Below are 19,846 nucleotides of genomic sequence, written 5' to 3'. Positions count from 1 at the left end.
GCAATTGTACAGTAGTTTGAGTATTCTTTGGCATTGCCTTTCTTTGGGATTGGAATGAAAACTGACCTTTTCCAGTCCTGTGGCCACTGCTGAGTTTTCCAAATTTGCTGGCATACTGAGTGCAACACTTTCACAGTATCATCTTTCAGGATTTGAAATAGCTCAACTGGAATTCCATCACCTCCACTAGCTTTGTTTGTAGTGATGCTTTCTAAGGCTCACTTGACTTCACATTCCAGGATGTCTGGCTCTAGGTGAGTGTGAGTGATCACACCATCTTGACTATCTGGGTTGTGAAGCTCTTTTTTGTACAGTTCTTCTGTGTATTCTTGCCACCTCTTCTTAATATCTTCTGCTTCTGTTAGGTCACTACCATTTCTGTCCTTTATTGAGCCCATCTTTGCATGCAGTGTTCCATTGGTTATCTCTAATTTTCTTGAAGAGATCTCTAGTCTTTCCATTCTATTGTTTTCCATACCCTGAAAATATCCCCAACTTCTTTCAGTCACTGACCTCAGGGCCCACATCTATTGGTTTAATGAAAACTGTCCTGTGCTTTCAGCCTATACCATCTTTAGGGAGTGAGTCTCACGTGTTTATTCCCTGCTATGGAAAGCAATTTTCTTTGCTCCAAAATTATTTTGAAGTAGCAAATTTGTGCTTTATTTGGGGAGTGAGTCATTGTCCACCCCATCTGTGCTTCGTATGATCTTTTAAACTTTGATCTTATCTCTCCTTGGAATTTATCTTTCCGAGTTTAGAGTCCTAGCGCTTCTAATGCCTGCTTTCTAATTGCATAGTTAGAATGTATCATGAGTCATTTTATTCATTCACTTGCTCATTCACGTGGTATACGTGAGTCACTCTTTTCTCCTCTAAGTCTTTGCTCAAATGTTACCTTCTCAATGTGGCCTACCCTGATTATTCTATTTAAAATTGAAGCATCCCCTCCTCCTTTATTCCCCTTGAAAAGTGAAAATTAAAGTTAGTCCCAGAGTTGTGTCCGACTCTTTGCATTTCCATGGACTGAAGACTGTCTCGCTCCTCTGTCCATGGAATTCTCCAGGCAAGAGTACTGGAGTGGGTTGCTATTTCCTTCTCTAGGGGATCTTCCCGACCCAGGGATCAAACCCAGGTCTCCTGCACTGCAAATGGATTATTTACCAGCTTATTCCCTTTACTCGGTTCTATTTTTCCACATTACTTGGCACCTTCTACATTACTTTTCTTGTTTGTCATATATATTCTTTATTGTACATCTGCTTCCCCTAGAATGTAAGCTCCATTGTGTACTGAATTGCTGATACATCCCAAGAATCTGGAACACTATCCAGGGCATGGTGGGCCTTCCATAAAGACAGAATTTGTTGAGAGAATAAGCAATGTGAACTCCTGCTGTGTGTAAGATGCTGGACCAAGCCTGTTGAGGTGAGTCTGTTCCAGAGATGACTCTGCTGTGACTCTACACTCAAAGAACCCATAGTCTAGCTTTGAGTTGAGACGCTGAGCTAATCACAATACAAGACATAAACTGAAGTACAGAAAAAGAGCTGGGCAGTTAGAGGAGGAAGAAAAGAAAGCTTTCGGTCATGAAAAAAACAGAGTGATGGCATGAGCAGGGGCAGAGGATGGGCTGAAGGGTCAGAAGGACTGGGGCTGAATCCGGAATCTGCCCCAGTGGAATAAGATTGGCTTGTTATAAGCGCCTCATCCACACATTATGGGTAAAAAATATTTACCATAGTAGGATTGTGAGGGTCAAATAAGATAATGCATATATATAGGACAGATAAATAACAAGGTCCTACTGTACAGCACAGGGAACGATACTCAACATCCTGTGATAAGTCACAATGGAAAAGAATGTGAAAGAGAGTATATATATATGTGTGTATCACATAGTCACTTTGCTGTACAGCAGAAATTAGCACAATATTGTAAATCAACTAGATTTCAACAACATTTTTTAAAAAAGATAATGCATAGCCTGTGGTGGCTAGCACCTGGTGCCAAGTCATGGTGAACTGATATCAATCCGCTTCTTCCTCTTGCATGTCCCTCAGCAAGAGAGCAGAAGTTATGACATCTAATGGAACATTGTAAGTCATTAAAATGACGGTTGCCAGGAATGTGTACCAGCACGTAAAACAGTTTATGACCTATGTTCACACATGCACAAAAGACTATAAAATTGTTCATGATTACAATTGGATAAAAATAAATCAAAATTTACACAAAATTAGGACTTTTCCTGGGCTAGTCGGGTATATACCTAAATATACACCTTTGACTTTTGTAATTGTATTTCTCTGTCACCATTTAATTTTGATGCCATTTCAAACTAACAGAAAAGTTGCACAGTACAAGGGATTTCCAAATACCTTTTACTCAGATTCACTAATTATTTGCGTATTTCCTTTCTCCACTCCCACCTTCCCTATATAAATATAGAATTTTCTAAGAATAAAGACATTCCCTTGCATCACCACACCATGGAGAACTTTCTACTAATTTTACAAATAAGAAAGTCGACTGTACCTTCCTGAGATCCTAGGCCGCATTCTCGTTAGGACACAAGGCTCTTCTCTATAGCCCTTGGGCCCCTCAGATCTGAAAACAGCAGAAAACTACCAGGTCAATCATGCTGCCAGTGGGCAGGGCCCCCTTAACACACCTGGCATAGGGGAAGGTATCTTGTGCCTTCCCCTAGGTTTTGGTACTGCCTCTGGGGAGGCTCCTGTTTTCATACTGAAACTCTGCAGGTGTAGAGCCATAGAAGTTTCTGTGATCCTGTGAGCTTATCCACTGGAGCTGAGCTTCCCTGGAGAATGAATGGACTCTCAGGGGAAAGGCACTCAGCTGTCTACCAGAAACTTCTGAGAATGTTTCTTCAGAGCACTGAGTTCTGGGGACCAATCTACAAGTGCTAGAATCAGAAATGGTCAAAGAGGAGTCTGTCCTTGCGATCCGAGGCTTACAGCCATAGTCATGCAGGGATTGTTTAAGGAGATGCTTTTATTTGGAGGAAAGAGGTCTCTACAGAGGGCTCTGGGCAGCGACTTAGCAGCAGCCAGCTGGGCAGAGGGGTGAGGTCTCCCATTAGCATCTAGACAAGGCCTGCACACAGGTAATCAACTTGTACACACCTCCACCATCATCAGGGCAACAGTCCTCCCCACTCCTCCCTTGGTCCTTCTGAGTTAGGAGACCCAGGGCTGTCTTTTCATATTCACAGCCTCTGCCTCCTGCCCCACCAGGACAAACCCAGGCAGAACAGATCCCACAAGCTGCAGTCTGGGAAGGAATTTAGTCTCATTTCCAGCCCTCACCCCACTGGTCTGGCCTTGAGGCCCAAGCCTAGTCCCCAGCAGGCCCCAGGGTTAATAATGGCTTTGCCCTTGCTACTCTTGCCTTCACCCACAGATGCTCCTTCCTCCCTGGCTCTGTTACTTGTTAACTTTGTGATTTGGAGGCCTCAACCTCTCTGGACTTGTTTATTCATCTATAAATGAGATAATGAGTTCACCTCATAGACGTATCAGAAATATTCATAAATGTGCACAATATCATATGATGCAGGCACTCACTGAAGCCTTATTTGTAATAGAAAAATATATGGAGACAATCTGAATGTCTGCTGCTGCTAAGTCGCTTCAGTCATGTCCGACTCTGTGCGACCCCATAGACGGCAGCCCACCAGGCTCCACCGTCCCTGGGATTCTCCAGGCAAGAACACTGGAGTGGGTTGCCATTTCCTTCTCCAATGCATGAAAGTGAAAAGTGAAAGTGAAGTCGCTCAGTCGTGTCTGACTCTTCACGACCCCATAGACTGCAGCCTAGTATTCCCTATCAAAATTCAAATGGCATTTTTCACAGAAATATGAAAAATACTTCTAAAATTTGGGTGGAACCACAAAAGACCCCAAAGAGCCAAAGCAATCTTGAGAAAGAGCATAGCTGGAGGCATAAACTTGATTTCACACTTTATTACAAAACTATAGTGATCAAAGCAGTATGGTATTGGCATAAAAACATGCATATAGATCAGTGGAACAGAATAGAGAGCCCAGAGATAAACCCATGCATATATGGTCAACTGATTTATGACAAGAGCCAAGAATATAAAATGGGGAAAAGATAGCCTCTTCAATAAATGATGTTGGGGATGGAATGGGAGGCAGGAGGGAGGCTCATGAGAGAGGGGATTATGGCTGATTTTCACTGTTGTATGGCAGAAACCAACATAACATTGTAAAGCAATTATCCTCTGATTTAAAAACTTAAAAAAAAATAGTGTTGGGAAAACTGGAGAGCCACATGCAAAAGAAACTGGGCCATTAACTAATACCATACATAAAATCCACTCAAAGTGAACTAAAACTTGAACATAAGACCTGAAACCATAAAACTTATAGAAGAAAAGCTCCTTGGCATTAAAAGTGGGGATTTCAAAAGGAACAAAAGCAAAGAACAAGCCGGACTACATCCAAAACTTCTGCACAGCAAAGAAAACCATCCACAAAATGAAACAGCAACTTATGTAATGGGAGAAGATATTTGCAAATCATATGTCTAATAAATGGTTAATATCCAAAATATATAAAAATTCATACAACTCAATAGAAAAAAATCTGGTTTTAAAAATAGGTAGAGGAAAAAAAATAAAAATAGGTAGAGGATCTGAATAGAAGACATACAGAGAGCCAATAAGCACATGAAAAGATGCTCAACATCACTAATTATCAGGGAAAGGCAAATCAAAACCACAATAAGATATCTTCTCATACCTGTCAGAATGAGTATTATTAAAAAGACAAGAAATAAGTGTTGAAGAGGATGTGGAGAGAATAGAACCCCTGTGAACTGTTGGTGGGAATATAAATGGGTGTAGCCATGTGGGAAACAGTTCCTCAAAAAATTAAAAATAGAACTGCCATGTGATCCAGCAATTCCACTTCTGGATACACAGCCAAAGGAAATGAAATCACTATCTCAGAAAGATGTCTAGACGCCCATGTTCACTGCAGCATTATTTACAATATTCAAGACATGGAAACAACTTAAGTGTCCACTGATGGATGAGTGGACAAAGAAAATATGGTATAGATAAAGAAAATATGGTGTGTGTGTATATATATATACATGTTTGTGTGTGTATATATATATATGATGGTATATTAATCAGCCACAAAAAAGAAGAAAATCCTGCCATTTGCAAAAACATGGGTGGGCCTTGAGGGCATTATGCTAAGCAAAATAAGTCAGAGAAAGACAAATGCTGTATCATTTCACTTACATGTTGAACCTAAAAAACCCAACTTGGACTTCCCTGGTAGTCCAGTGGTTAAGAATCTGTCTGCCAATGCAGCAGACATGGGTTCCATCCTTGGTCCTGGAAGATCCCACATGCCACGGGGCAACTAAGCCTGTGCACCGTAACTTCTGAGCCCGCCCTCTAGGGCCTGCGAGCCACAACTGTTGAAGCCCTTGTGCCCCAGAGCCTGTGCTCTTCAATAAGAGAAGCCATCGCAATGAGAAGCCAGAACACTGCAACTAGAGAGGAGCCGTCACTTTCCAGAACTACAGGAAGTCCGTGCGCTGCAACAAAGACCCAGCGCAGCCAAAACTAACTAAATAAAAACAAACAAAAACCCAATTCATAGAAACAGAGAGCAGACTGCTGGTTGCCAGGGCCAGGGCATAGAGGGTAGGATTGGGAGAAATGGGTGAGGATTGTCAAAAGGTACAAATTTCCAGTTATAAGATAGATAAATTCTGGGGATGTTATACACAGCATGGTAACTATATTAATAGAACTGAATTGTACATTTGAAAGTTGCTTAGAGAGTAGATCTTAATAACTCTCATCACAAGAAAAAAATTATAACTATATGAGGTAATGGATGTTACCTAAACTTACTGTGGTGATCATTTCATCCATGCTATTGCCTGATTCTTTAATCTTAGGAAATCTGCTCATTGCATCCCATCCAGTGCTGGTGATAGAAATAGCTATGGGCACCTCTATCAATTTCATATTTATCAGAGCATGAAATACATTGAAGTGATAAGTGTAGTGTTTTACAATAATGAAAAAATAATGACAGATCATTATGTATTGGCATAAAAGATTTTTATACTTTTAAACAAAATCTGCAAGATGCAGAATTATTTTCAGTAATTCAGAAATGCCTAGCATATAGCATATAGTTAGCAAAATACTTGTTGAATTGAAAGACTATGATCCCGGTCTGTTTGTTTTTTTTTTTTCCTTCAAATTACTACCCAACACACACTTATGAACAAGCCCATATATCTTCATGTGCCTAAAGAAAGTTCTGGAAGGACAGTGAACACTGTCAACCATGTTTACCCCTGGGGTATGAGCAACTTTAACTTTCCCTGGCTCTGATCTACAGAGCCCACCTCATGGTAGGTGAGGCTGCAGTGGGCAGCCCACCCGTACACCAGCATCAGAGGAGTCTTTGTTGGAGGCGTCTTCAGTCCTGCTTTCTTAGTGGGAAAGAACAGTAAAGCCCAACTACTTCCAACCACTCAGGGTAACTGGCAGGGTCAGGGAGAAAAAAGCCAATTATTCAGGACATTGTTTTATTTATACCTAAGGAGAGACACCAGAAAGAGAACCCCCAGGGGCCTGGGTACTGGGTGTGACCTGGAGGTGACTGTAAACAAGCCCAGACCCTGGCAGGGGACCGCCAGGGGGACCTCTCAAGCATTTAGGTCAGGATTGTGGGGAGGCTGGAAAAGCTGAAACTCTGGGGGGAATCTCTGATTTATAAGCCAAGACTTGCTTGTAAAGCCCATCAAAGATGTTTTTGCACGTTATCACATTTGATCCTCACGATAATACTGAGGGAGGCATTTATTTATTTATTCGTCTATTTATTTATTTACTTATTGGCTGTGCTGCATGGCTTGTGGGATCTTAGTTCTCTGACCAGAGACTGAACTCAGGCCCTTGGCAGTGAAAGCTCAGAGTTCTAAACACAGGACTGCCAAGGAATTCCTGAGGGAGATATTTATTAATTTATAGATCACTAAGTATTTTCACCAAGGAAAACCCATTTCTAACATTAATTCTGATAATTAGTGAGCACCTGATACAGATAAGATAGAAAGATAGCTGGAGCACTTGTAATAGCTAATTCTGGAGTATAGACTCATTTTAAAATCAACTTTTTTGAGGTATAATTTACATACAATAAAATGTACTCCATTTTAAGTATATTAATTTTATTTTATCAGGAATGTATCCATTTTAGGTATATTAATTTTAACGTACATCAAGTGCACAAAAAGCAGCTTGATGAGTTTTTCCAAGGCTATATACTCATATAACTACCCCTCCAATGAAGACAGAGCCCTTACATCACCTCAGAAAGTTTCCTTAAACTTCTCTTCAGTCATTCCTCCCATCCAAATTGTCCACAGGAAACCACAGACCTGCTGTTACTATAGCCTGGTTTTGTCTGCTCCAGAATTTCATACAACTAAAATCATTGTGTTTGGGTTCCACATTCAGCATATTTTTAAGATTCATGCCTGTGTGTGTATCTGTAATTTGTTCTTTTAAATTACTGATTTGTCTTTATTTTTTTAAGATTTTTTTAATATGGACCATCTTTAAAGTCTTTACAATAATTATAGTATTGCTACAATATTGCTTCTGTTGTTTTTATGTTTTGGTTTTTTGACCACAAGGCATGTTGGTTCTTAGCTCCCCAACCAGGGATTGAACCCTGCGATGGAAGAGAAACTCTTAACCACTGGATCACCACGGGAGTCCCTGACTTATCTTTAATTATATTAAATATATCATGATTTATTTATCCATTCAGCTGTCAATAGGTATTAGATTGTTTCTGATTTTTGGTTACTGTGAATAAAACCGCTCTGACTATTCATATACAAATCTTTCTATAGATGTATATTTTCATTTCTCTTGGGTAAATATCACATATTGTTACATATATTAACATTACAGAAAATGGCCAATCTGTTTTCCAAAGTGGTCGTACCATTTAACACTCCCACCAACAGTGAATGAGAGTCCCAGTTGTTCTATATTCTCACCAATAAATGGCCTTATTGGTCTTTTAAATTTTAGTCATTCTGGTGGGTATGTATCTCAACACAGCCTTTATTCAAATGTTAACTAAAGATACTGAGCATATTTTCATTTGTTTATTGGTCATTTGCATATCTTCTTTAATGAAATGTCTGTTCAAACTTTTGTCCACCGAATTTTAATAATTAAAAACATTTGTTTCATACTTCCCTGGTGATCCGGTGCTTAAGAATCTGCCTGTCGATGCACGGGACATGGGTTCACTCCCTGGTCCAGAAAGATTCCACGTGCTCCAGGACAGCTAAGCCCATGTGCCGCAACTACTGAAGCCCACATGCCCTAGAGCCTGTGGTTCACGACAAGGGAAGCCACTGCAGTGAGAAGCCCGGGCACCGTAACTAGCGGGGAGCCCCCACTCACCACAACTAGAGAAAGCCTGAACACAGCAGTGAAGACCCAGGGCAGCCAACAATAAATAAATAAATATGTTAAAAATGTTTTTCATTTAGCAAATTTTTACTGATGTGATTGAGGTAATCATGATTACCTTGCTTTTTTTACAGGCAAAGAAAGTAAGTCCAGATAAGACTTACCCAAAGTTTCCTATAGTACAAAACCAGCTATTTGTGGCAGTATGTCTAAATTATTCTGAGCAACTGTCTGCAAAGAAGGGGCTGTTAACCTCAAGCTGTTGTGAACGACACCTACCTGCTTAGTAGACTTTGTTCAAGGTACCCAGATGTTTGAGAGTGAACCAGGACCATCTGATAGTTTAGCTTCCTGTCTAGTAAAAATAAAGTAAAATGTCATATGTGCACCTAATTAACAGATATACTACATTCGTGGATCAGAAGACCTAATATGGTTAAGGCCAATGATCCTAAAATTGATCTATAGATTCAACATAATTCACCACAAAATCCTAACTGGATTTTTTGGTAGAAATTCACAAGCTGACTCAAGATTCATATGGAGATCAGAGGGAACCAGAGTTACCAAAACATTCTTGAAAAAGAACAAAGTTGAAAGACTCATGGTTCCCAGTTTCAAAACTTAATACAAATTCACAGTAATCAAGACAGTGTAATACTGGTATAAGGATAGGTATAGAGCAATAGGATATAATTAGGAGTCTAGAAATAATCCTTTAACTTATGATCAACTCATTTTCAATAAGAGTGCCAAGACAATTCAATGAAGGGGGAGAGAAGAGTCTTTTCAACAAAGGCTGCTGGGACAACTGGCTATCCAAAGTTGGCCTCCTACCTGAGACCATAAGCACCATATATTTCTTAGAAGAAATACAGGAAGAAAATGCAAGCATACATCCTTGTAACCCTGGGCTGAGCAAAACACAAATGACAGAAGAGAAAATAGATCAACTGAACTTCATTAAAATTAAAAACTTTTGTGCTTCAGAGAATAAACACCATCAGGAAAGTAAAAAGGCAAATCAGATAAAGTATTTGCAAAAATATTTGCAAATTAGATGTCTTATAAGGTGCTTGTATCTAGTATATACAAAGAACTCTTACAATAATAAAATGATAAATAATCCAACTGAAAAATGAGCAAAGGATCTAAACAGACTTTTCTACAAAGAAGAATATGTCTAGTGGCAAATGACCACTAGCCAACAGGGAAATGCAAATCAAAACCACAATGAGATACCACTTCATATCTACCAGGCTGCCTATGACAAAAAGACAGATAACAATCATTGTCTGCTACTGCTGCTACTGCTAAGTCGCTTCAGTCGTGTCCGACTCTGTGCGACCCCAGAGACAGCAGCCCACCCAACCCTGGGGTTCTCCAGGCAAGAACACTGGAGTGGGTTGCCATTTCCTTCTCCAAATCATTGTCTAGGATGTGGAGAAATTGGAACCCACATACATTGCTATTGGAAAACAGCCTGCTATTTCCTCAAAAGATGAACACAGAGTTACCAAGGTATGTACCCAGGAGAAATGAAAACATATATCCATACAAAAAATGTATAGAATGTTTATACAGCTTTATTCATAATAACCAAAAAGTGGAAACAACTCAAATATCTATGAACTGATGAATGGATAAGTAAAATTCCATACAAAAAGGACTTAATTACTGATACATGTGACAACATACATGAATGTTGAAAACATGCCAAATCAGTCACAAAAGACCATATATTGCATGATTCCATTTATATGAAATGTTCAGAACAGGCAAATATGTAGAGACAGCAGGTTAGTGCTTGTTTAGGGAAGGTACTGGGGGGAAATGGGGAATGACTACGAATGGATACAGATTTATTTTGGGGATGACAAAAATATTCTACAATTGATTGCGGTGATGAGTGAAGAACTCTGTGAATATACTAAAAAAACATTAAATTTTACACTTTAGGCTTCCCAGGTGGCTCAGGGGTAAAGGATCCCCATATTATTGCAGGAGCTGCAGGAGCCACAGGTTTGATTCCTAGGTCAGGAAGGTCCCCTGGAGTAGGAAATGGCAACCCACTCCAGTATTGCTGCCAGGATGATCCAATGGACAGAGGAGCCTGGCAGGCTATAGTCCATAGGGTCACAAAGAGACAGACATGACTGAATGAATGAGCATTCATTCACACTCACTTTACACTTTAAACAATTAGGTGAGTTGTATTTAAAAAACATTGTGCAAATGTCAACTTTTATAAATTATTAATTGGGAAATGATTTTATATACTTACCTTGTTGTTGTGTAGATAAAGTACTTTTAAGATAAGTTCACAGCGGCTGCTTCTTAATTACTTCAGTCATGCCCAACTCTGTGCGACAATATGGACTATAGCCTGCCAGGCTCCTCTGTCCATGGGATTCTTCAGGCAAGAGTATTAGAGTGGGTTGCCATTCTCTCCTCCAGAGCATCTTTCCAACCCAGGGATCAAACCTGGGTCTCTTGCATGGCAGGCAGATTCTTTACCAATGGACCAAGTTCACAGAGCATAATGCAAAATGATACCATTACTCAATACATTGCATATTGGTTGTCAAGTTATTTGCTGAAATTATATTAGTATAGTAAAATGATCCTGCTTCAGAGGCAGGTATAGAAAAGATTTCCATTATGATGAACAATATGTGAACTGAAACAGAAGAAAATATACATGGAATTGGGTACTAAGTAAATGTGTTTTTGTCAACATTCTATCCATGTTGTTCTGAAATAAAGAACAGGTTCTTAAACATTAAAACACACACACACAAACAAGGAGAATGACACAATCAATAAAACATGCAGAACATAAACACACACACACACACACACACACACTCAATCTGGCAGCTGCCGACACATCTAGAGATAACTAGACAAGCTCTAGTGACGAAGGCTTTCCATTTTCCCCAAGGAAAGGAACATTTACTCTACTCGCTCCCACCATTTGCATCCCTAACCTAGGTGCGGAGAGGGGAGGAACCTCTGTTCTCACCAGTTTGTCTTTCTACTTTCAGGCGTGTCCCTGGGTTTTCAGGGTTAGGAGGCTCGCTCAGGGGTGTGGCAGGGTGCTCAAGGCAAGGAGGGTGGCCTCAGCAAACAGCACTGCCACCTCGTGGCTGGGGATGGTCCCACTTCTGGATACGGCCCCAGGGACCCTCAGTGCGGCTTCTTTAGACTCCTCAAAGGAACACATTCAGTAACTCAGCAGCATTCCTTCAGATTTCATTTTTATTGTTTTCTTAGTATAAAGTTAATTCACGTTCACCTTATAAATTTTAGAAAGTAGAAATAAAGTTAAAGAAAACAATAAAAATTATCTGTAAGCCCAACTCCCAGAGATAAGCAAAGTAAGGCCACTTGAGTGAATGTTTTTCATTTTTCTTCTAATTTTTTTTTTTTTTTAGCAAAAATGGCATTATACAGTACATACAGATTTTTTTTTTCATGAAGTAAATATATTGTCCAAATATCTTTCCACTCATTGTTAAACATTGTTCTGGAACTTTTTTTTTTTTTTCCATTAAGGAAAATTCCAAAAATGTAGGAAAGCAGAGAGCCTAGTATAATGGGCTTCTATATACAAATTACTCAGCTTCAACTACTATCTGCACATAGCTGACCCCACAATACTTTTGATGGCTGCATTATATTCCTTTCTTTGGCTGACTGGGCCATAGTTTATTCACAGCACAGTACAGTGTTAGTTGCTCAGTCTTGTCCAACTCTTTTTGATTCCATGGAATGTAGCCTACCTGTGTCCATGGAATTCTTCAGGCAAGAATACTGGAGTGGGTAGCCATTCCTTTCTTCAGGAGATCGAACCTGGGTCTCCCACATTGTGGCAGATTCTTTACCATCTGAGCCACCAGGGAAGCCCCTGTTTAAATAAATAATAACTTATTTAACCAACTCTTTATTGGTGAGCATTTAAATTATATCCAGTTTTACACTGACATACTGTTATACTGGGATGAACATCTTTATTGCTAAGTCTTTACAGAAATGCATGGTTATTTTCTTGATTAAAGTCCCAAGTCAAAGATGACATGAAGTTTTTAAGATGTTTCTTATATTACCCAGATACTTTCCAGAGAGGCTGAATTGGGAGCCTTTTTAAAGATAAAAAAATTGAGGACATTTTCCCTCATATGATAGTGAAGAGAAATTGGTAGAGAAAATTTACAATGATAAAAGAAATCTACTATAAGTTCAGCAGTGTTTAAAAGGGAGTTTTACTTGTATTAATCACAATCACACCCACAGAGTTTTCCTTCAAATTTTTTATTTTAAAACATCCAAAACCACAGAAAAGTTGAAAAGATAGTACTATGAGCACCCTTTTACACTTTCTACCAAGCTTTAACAAAGGTTAATATTTGATCATTTTGCTCTCTCTCTCACTATACATAAACACATTTTTTGCTGAACTTTTTGAAAGTAATTTGCAAACATCACACCACTTCACTCCTAAATACATTAGCATGCATCTCCTAAAATAAGGGCATTTCCTTTCATAACTACAAACCACCGTCACATCTAAGAAAACTAAGAATAATTCCATGATATAGCTAATACAAGGCTACATGGAAGTTTCCCCAATTGTCCCCAGTTATAGCTTTAGGGAAAAAAATCAGATTGAATCAAAGCTTCTGAACTGTTGTATCATTTGATCTAGGTTAGCTACTCCTTTCTTTTTGAAGACACTGTTCTTTTGAAGACTGCAGGCCAGCTTTCTTACAGAATGTTCCACTCGCTGAATTTAATGATTGTTTCCTCTAGGTGTTGTTCAACTTGTTCCTCTACTCCCTGTGTTTTCCAGACCCCTCTACAAAAGAGGTGGACTATACTTGATTATATTATTTATTGGTTCCAACTGTATTCCATCCTTTCCTCTGAAGTGCCGGGCCTATATAGTACTCAAGTATTTGTTTGATAAATGAATGATTTGCTTGTATCCTTGTGCAGTGATTTTCAAGAGCCAGTATATGGATCGTTGATGATCTTGAAGATATTTTCACTAGACAAGAGCAAATGAGGAAACGAAGGACTCTAGAGAGAGATTTCCAAAAAGACAATTATATTTCCTCTAAAAAAACTTGTTAATTCACCTTACAAATTACTTAACAATTCCAAAGGAGAAAAAAGTAATGTAACAGTGGAGAAACATAGTCGTCACCATTCTAACCATGTGATTAAAGTTAACTTGTCTCAAAATAGGACAAACCAATGTCACATACTTCCTGCTGTGATATACGGAGGAGGGACACATCATTTCTGTGGTATTTTTGGCAAAAATGCATTACCTGAATATAATCATGAGGAAACATCAGACAAATTCCAACTGAGGGACAGTCTACACAATGACTGGCCCATATATTAAAAAAAAAAACCCCATCAGTGTTATGAAAGACAAAGAAAGGCTGAGGAGCTGTTCCAGACCGTAGCGGACTGAACAGACATGACGACTGAGTGCAACATGTGATCCTGGGCTGGACCCTAGAGCAGAAAAGACAATAGCTCTTGGAAGGAGGAGGAACGGAAGGATGAGACGAAGGGGAGAGGAGGAGGAGAGGAAGGAGGAGGGGGAGCTGCAGCAGTAGCAGGGACGGGAGGAGACATTACTGGGACAACGGGCAAAAACTGAAGAAGGTATGCAGATTAGATAATAGCATTGCACCAAAGATGTCAGACTTCCTGATTTGGTAAGAGCATTGTGGTATTTCATGGTTAAGAGATACTGTGTCTACAGTTTATTCTCAAACAGTTCAGTTAAGAAATTTATGTATTAATAGCTACACTATTTTCTCTCTGTGTCTGTGTGTGCGTGTGTATAAAATGACAAACCACAGGGTGAAATATTTGGTAACTGGCAAATCTCAGTGAAAAGCTCATTGTGCTATTCTTGCAACTTTTTGTAAGTTTGAAATAATTTCAAAACAAAAAGTAAAAAAAAGCAAAATCTATTAGTAATCCTTCAATGATGTCATTTCCATATTTTTAGAATTAAAAAAAGTTTATGAATGAAATGATAGTGATTATTATCAGTGAACTTCTTGGAACACTAAAAAGTTAGCCACTTCCTGTTGGCCCCTTCTCCAGTGTCTTTCCTGGTACAAAAAAAATGTTGTAAAATGTGAGAAGCACTATTTTAGTGTGTATCCCTGAAAGAATGGACTCCTGCCTTCATCCAGGGGCAGGATGCCCTGTGTCTTCAGGATGAGCCAAGAAGAGCTCTGTGGAGGCCACGTGGGGCGTAAGAGACCTGCACACATACGTCTTGAGCACTCATCCACAGCACACCTCCTGAGTGTCTTTGGAAATGGAAGTCCTGCCCCTCTTGGCATGTCCCTGGATGTCCAGCCTAAGGTGTGATGGGGTGCTCCAGAGTTGACCAAAGGGACAGAGTTAACATTACTGGCTCTTTCTGGAGATAGCAAAGACAGAACGAGAAAAACATGGCAAGTTATAAGGGCTCCTAATTAAGCCCTCAGCTGCATGGAGCTTGGACCTTGATGGAAAGGGTAGGATTTAGCTAAGCTGGGGGAGAGGGTGATGATCTTCCCTTACTACACTCAGTAGGTGCTCAGAAAGTGGCTATGTTGCCATCATCAACTTCAGGAAACAGGGGCAGCTCAGACTCCGGATCAAGCCAGACTTGCTTCCTTTACCAATTCTCAGTGGAAATGTTTAGCTGACCAAAGAGGATCCCTGGATGTGCTGGGATGGTAAGCAAGCTCCCCTCCACTTCCATCATCCCAGGAGATTCTTGAAGGATGCAGGACCCTCAATGGCAGGTGAGATTAAGAAATAGCGTTCCAAATTGTCATTATATGCAGATGACATGATACTGTATATAGAAAACCCTAAAGACTCCACACAAAAACTACTAGAACTGATAAACAAATTCAGTAAGGTAGCAGGATACAAGATTAACATACAGAAATCAGTTGCATTTCCTTACACCAACAATGAAGTATCAGAAAAGGAATGCAAACAATCCCTTTTAAAATTGCAGCAAAAAATTAAAATACTTAGGAATAAACCTCACCAAGGATGTGAAGGACTTATATACCGAGAACTACAAAACATTAATAAGTGAAATTGAAGATGACTCAAAGAAATGGAAAGATATTCCATGCTCTTAGATTGGAAGAATTAATATTGCTAAAATGGCCATATTACTCAAAGCAATTTAATGTAATCCCTATCAAATTACTCACGACATTTTTCACAGAATTAGAAGAAATAATTCTAAAATTTATATGGATCCAAGAAAATCAGAGATACCAAAGGAACATTTCATGCAAAGATGGGCTCGATAAAGGACAGAAATGGTATGGACCTAACAGAAGCAGAAGATATTAAGAAGAGATGGCAAGAATACACAGAAGAACTGTACAAAAAAGATCTTCACCACCCAGATAATCACGATGGTATGATCACTGACCCAGAGCCAGACATCCTGGAATGTGAAGTCAAGTGGGCCTTGGAAAGCATCACTACGAACAAAGCTAGTGGAGGTGATGGAATTCCAATTGAGCTATTCCAAATCCTGAAAGATGATGCTGTGAAAGTGCTGCACTGAATATGCCAGCAAATTTGGAAAACTCAGCAGTGGCCACAGGACTGGAAAAGGTCAGTTTTCATTCCAATCCCAAAGAAAGGCAATGCCAAAGAATGCTCAAACTACCGCACAATTGCACTCATCTCACACACTAGTAAAGTAATGCTCAAAATTCTCCAAGCCAGGCTTCAGCAATATGTGAACCGTGAACTTCCTGATGTTCAAGCTGGTTTTAGAAAAGGCAGAGGAACCAGAGATCAAATTGCCAACATCCGCTGGATCATGGAAAAAAGCAAGAGAGTTCCAGAAAAACAGCTATTTCTGCTTTATTGACTATGCCAAAGCCTTTGACTGTGTGGATCACAATAAACTGTGGAAAATTCTGAAAGAGATGGGAATACCAGACCACCTGATCTGCCTCTTGAGAAATTTGTATGCAGGTCAGGAAGCAACAGTTAGAACTGGACATGGAAAAACAGACTGGTTCCAAATAGGAAAAGGAGTTTGTCAAGGCTGTATATTGTCACCCTGTTTATCTAACTTCTATGCAGAGTACATCATGAGAAGTGCTGGACTGGAAGAAACACAAGCTGGAATCAAGATGGCCGGCAGAAATATCAATAACCTCAGATATGCAGATGACACCACCCTTATGGCAGAAAGTGAAGAGGAACTAAAAAGCCTCTTGATGAAAGTGAAAGTGGAGAGTGAAAAAGTTGGCTTAAAGCTCAAGATTCAGAAAACGAAGATCATGGGATCTGGTACCATCACTTCATGGGAAATAGTTGGGGAAACAGTGGAAACATTGTCAGACTTTTGTTTTTCTGGGCTCCAAAATCACTGCAGATGGTGACTGCAGCCATGAAATTAAAAGACACTTACTTCTTGGAAGGAAAGTTATGACCAACCTAGATAGCATATTCAAAAGCAGAGACATTACTTTGCCAACAAAGTTCCGTCTAGTCAAGGCTATGGTTTTTCCTGTGGTCATGTATGGATGTGAGAATTGGACTGTGAAGAAGGCTGAGCACCGAAGAATTGATGCTTTTGAATTGTGGTGTTGGAGAAGACTCTTGAGAGTCCCTTGGACTGCAAGGAGATCCAACCAGTCCATTCTGAAGGAGATCAGCCCTGGGATTTCTTTGGAAAGAATGATGCTAAAGCGGAAACTCCAGTACTTTGGCCACCTGATGCAAAGAGTTGACTCACTGGAAAAGACTCTGATGCTGGGAGGGATTGGGGGCAAGAGGAGAAGGGGACAACAGAGGATGAGATGGCTGGATGGCATCACTGACTCGATGGATGTGAGTCTGAGTGCACTCAGGGAGTTGGTGATGGACAGGGAGGCCTGGCGTGCTGCGATTCATGGGGTCGCAAAGAGTCGGACATGACTGAGCGACTGAACTGATCTGATAAAAGATCCAGAATTGCCAAAGCAATCTTTAGGAAATAGAACAAAACAGGAGGCATAACCCTCCCAGATTTCAGACAATACTACAAAACTACAGTAATCAAAACAGTGTGATGTTGGCACAAAAGCAGACATATGAATCAATGGAATAGAGTAGAGAGCCCAGAAATAAACCCACACACCTATATACAACGAATATCCAACAAAGGAGGCAAGAACATACAATGGAGAAAAGACAGTCTCTTTACCAAGTGGTGTTGGGAAAGCTGGACAGCCTCATGTAAATCAATAAAGTTAGAACACACAATCACACCATACACAAAAATAAACTCAAAATAGTTTAAAGACAAATATAAGACATGACACTATAAAACTGCTAGACGAGAACATGGGCAGAACATTCTCTGATCTAAATCATACTAATGTTTTCTTAGCTCAGTTCCTAAGGCAATAGAAATAAAAACAAAAATAAACAAATGGGACATAATCAAACGTACAGGTTTCTGTACAGCTAGGGAAACCATAAACAGAATTAAAAGACAACTTATGGACTGGGAGAAAATATTTGCAAATGATGCAACCAATAAGGGTCTAACTTTCAAAATATACAAACTACTCACAACTCAATTACAAAAAAACAAACAACCCAATCAAAAAATAGGCAGCAGACCTAAATAGACATTTCTCCAAAGAAGACATACAGATGGCCAATAAGTACATGAAAAGCTGTTCATTATTGCTAATTATGCTTAGCAGGTGGCGCTAGAGGTAAAGAACCCACCTGCCAATGCAGGAGACATAAGAGACCTGGGTTTGATTCTGGGTTGGGAAGATCCCCTGGAGGAGGGCATGGCAACCCACTCCAGTGTTCTTGCCTGGAGAATCTATGAACAGAGGAGCTTGGTGAACTGTAGTCCATGGGGTCGCAAAGAGTCATGACTCAGGTGACTTAGCACTGGATTGCTAATTATTAGAGAAATGCAAATCAAAACTACAATGAGGTACCACCTCACACCAGTCAGAATGGTAATCATTAAAAAGTCTACAAATGGATTTTCCCTGGCAGCCCAGTGGTTAATATTCTGCTTCTTATGCAGGGGGTGCAGATTTAATCCCTGGTAGAGGAACTAAGATCCCAAATGCCACATGGTGCAGCCAATAAAATAAATAAACAAATTTTTAGAAAGTATACAAATAATAAATGTTGGAGAGGGTGTGGAGAAAAAGGAACCCTCTTACACTGTTGGTGGGAATGTAAATTGGTGCAGCCATTATGGAAAACAGTATGGAGGTTCCTCAAAAAACTAAAAATAGAGTTGCCATATGATCCACTAATCCTACGCCTGAGCACACAACCAAACAAAATTATAAGTTTTTGCATTTCAAAGAATACACATACCTATGCTCATATAAATGGCACTATTTACAATCATGGAAGCAACCTTAATGTCCAACAGATAACTGAATAAAGATGTGATATATATGTATGTATGTATGTATGTATATATATATATATATACATATAATGGAATATTATCCAGCCATAAAAAAGAATGAAATAATGTCATTTGATTTGCAGGAACACAGATGACCAAGAGATTATCATACTAAGTGAAATAACTCAGACAGAGTAAGACATATACCATATGATATCACTTACATGTGGAGTCTAAAATACAAAACAAGGGCTTCCCTCATAGCTCAATTGGTAAAGACTCAGCCGCCAATGCAGGAGACCCGGGTTTTTACTGGATTGGGAAGATCCCTGGAGAAGGAAATGGCAACCCACTCCAGTATTCTTGCATGGAAAATCCCATGGACAGAGGAGCCTGATGGGCTACAGTCCATGGGGTCACAAGAGTTGGACACGACTTAGCGACTAAACCACCACCAAAATACAAAACAAATGAACACTTCTACAAAGCAGAAACAGACTCACAGACATAGAGAACAGACTCGTGCTTGCCGAGGCGGATGGCAGATGGGGGGAGGGAAGGATTGGGAATTGGGGATTAACAGATGCAAACTAGTATATATAGGAAGGATAAACAAGGTCCTCCTGTATAGCAGGGACTATGTTCAATATCAAATTCAATATGTGATAAATAATGGAAAAGAATATAAAAAAGTATATATATGTATATATATCTGAGGCACTTTGTTGTACAGCAGAAATTAACACAACATTGTAAATAAACTATACTTAAATAAAATTAAGAAAGAAAGAAAAGAAATGGGGTTTCAAACTTTTGGATAGAAAAAGCAGGATCCTGAATGTGCTCCATGGACTGTGGTAGGCCTATTGGACAAGAAGAGAGGA

This window comes from Bos taurus, chromosome 10 (assembly GCF_002263795.3).
Source record: "Bos taurus isolate L1 Dominette 01449 registration number 42190680 breed Hereford chromosome 10, ARS-UCD2.0, whole genome shotgun sequence".
Lineage (NCBI taxonomy): Eukaryota > Metazoa > Chordata > Mammalia > Artiodactyla > Bovidae > Bos > Bos taurus.
The sequence above is the reverse complement of the archived record's forward strand: the minus strand, read 5'-3'. Positions refer to the sequence as shown.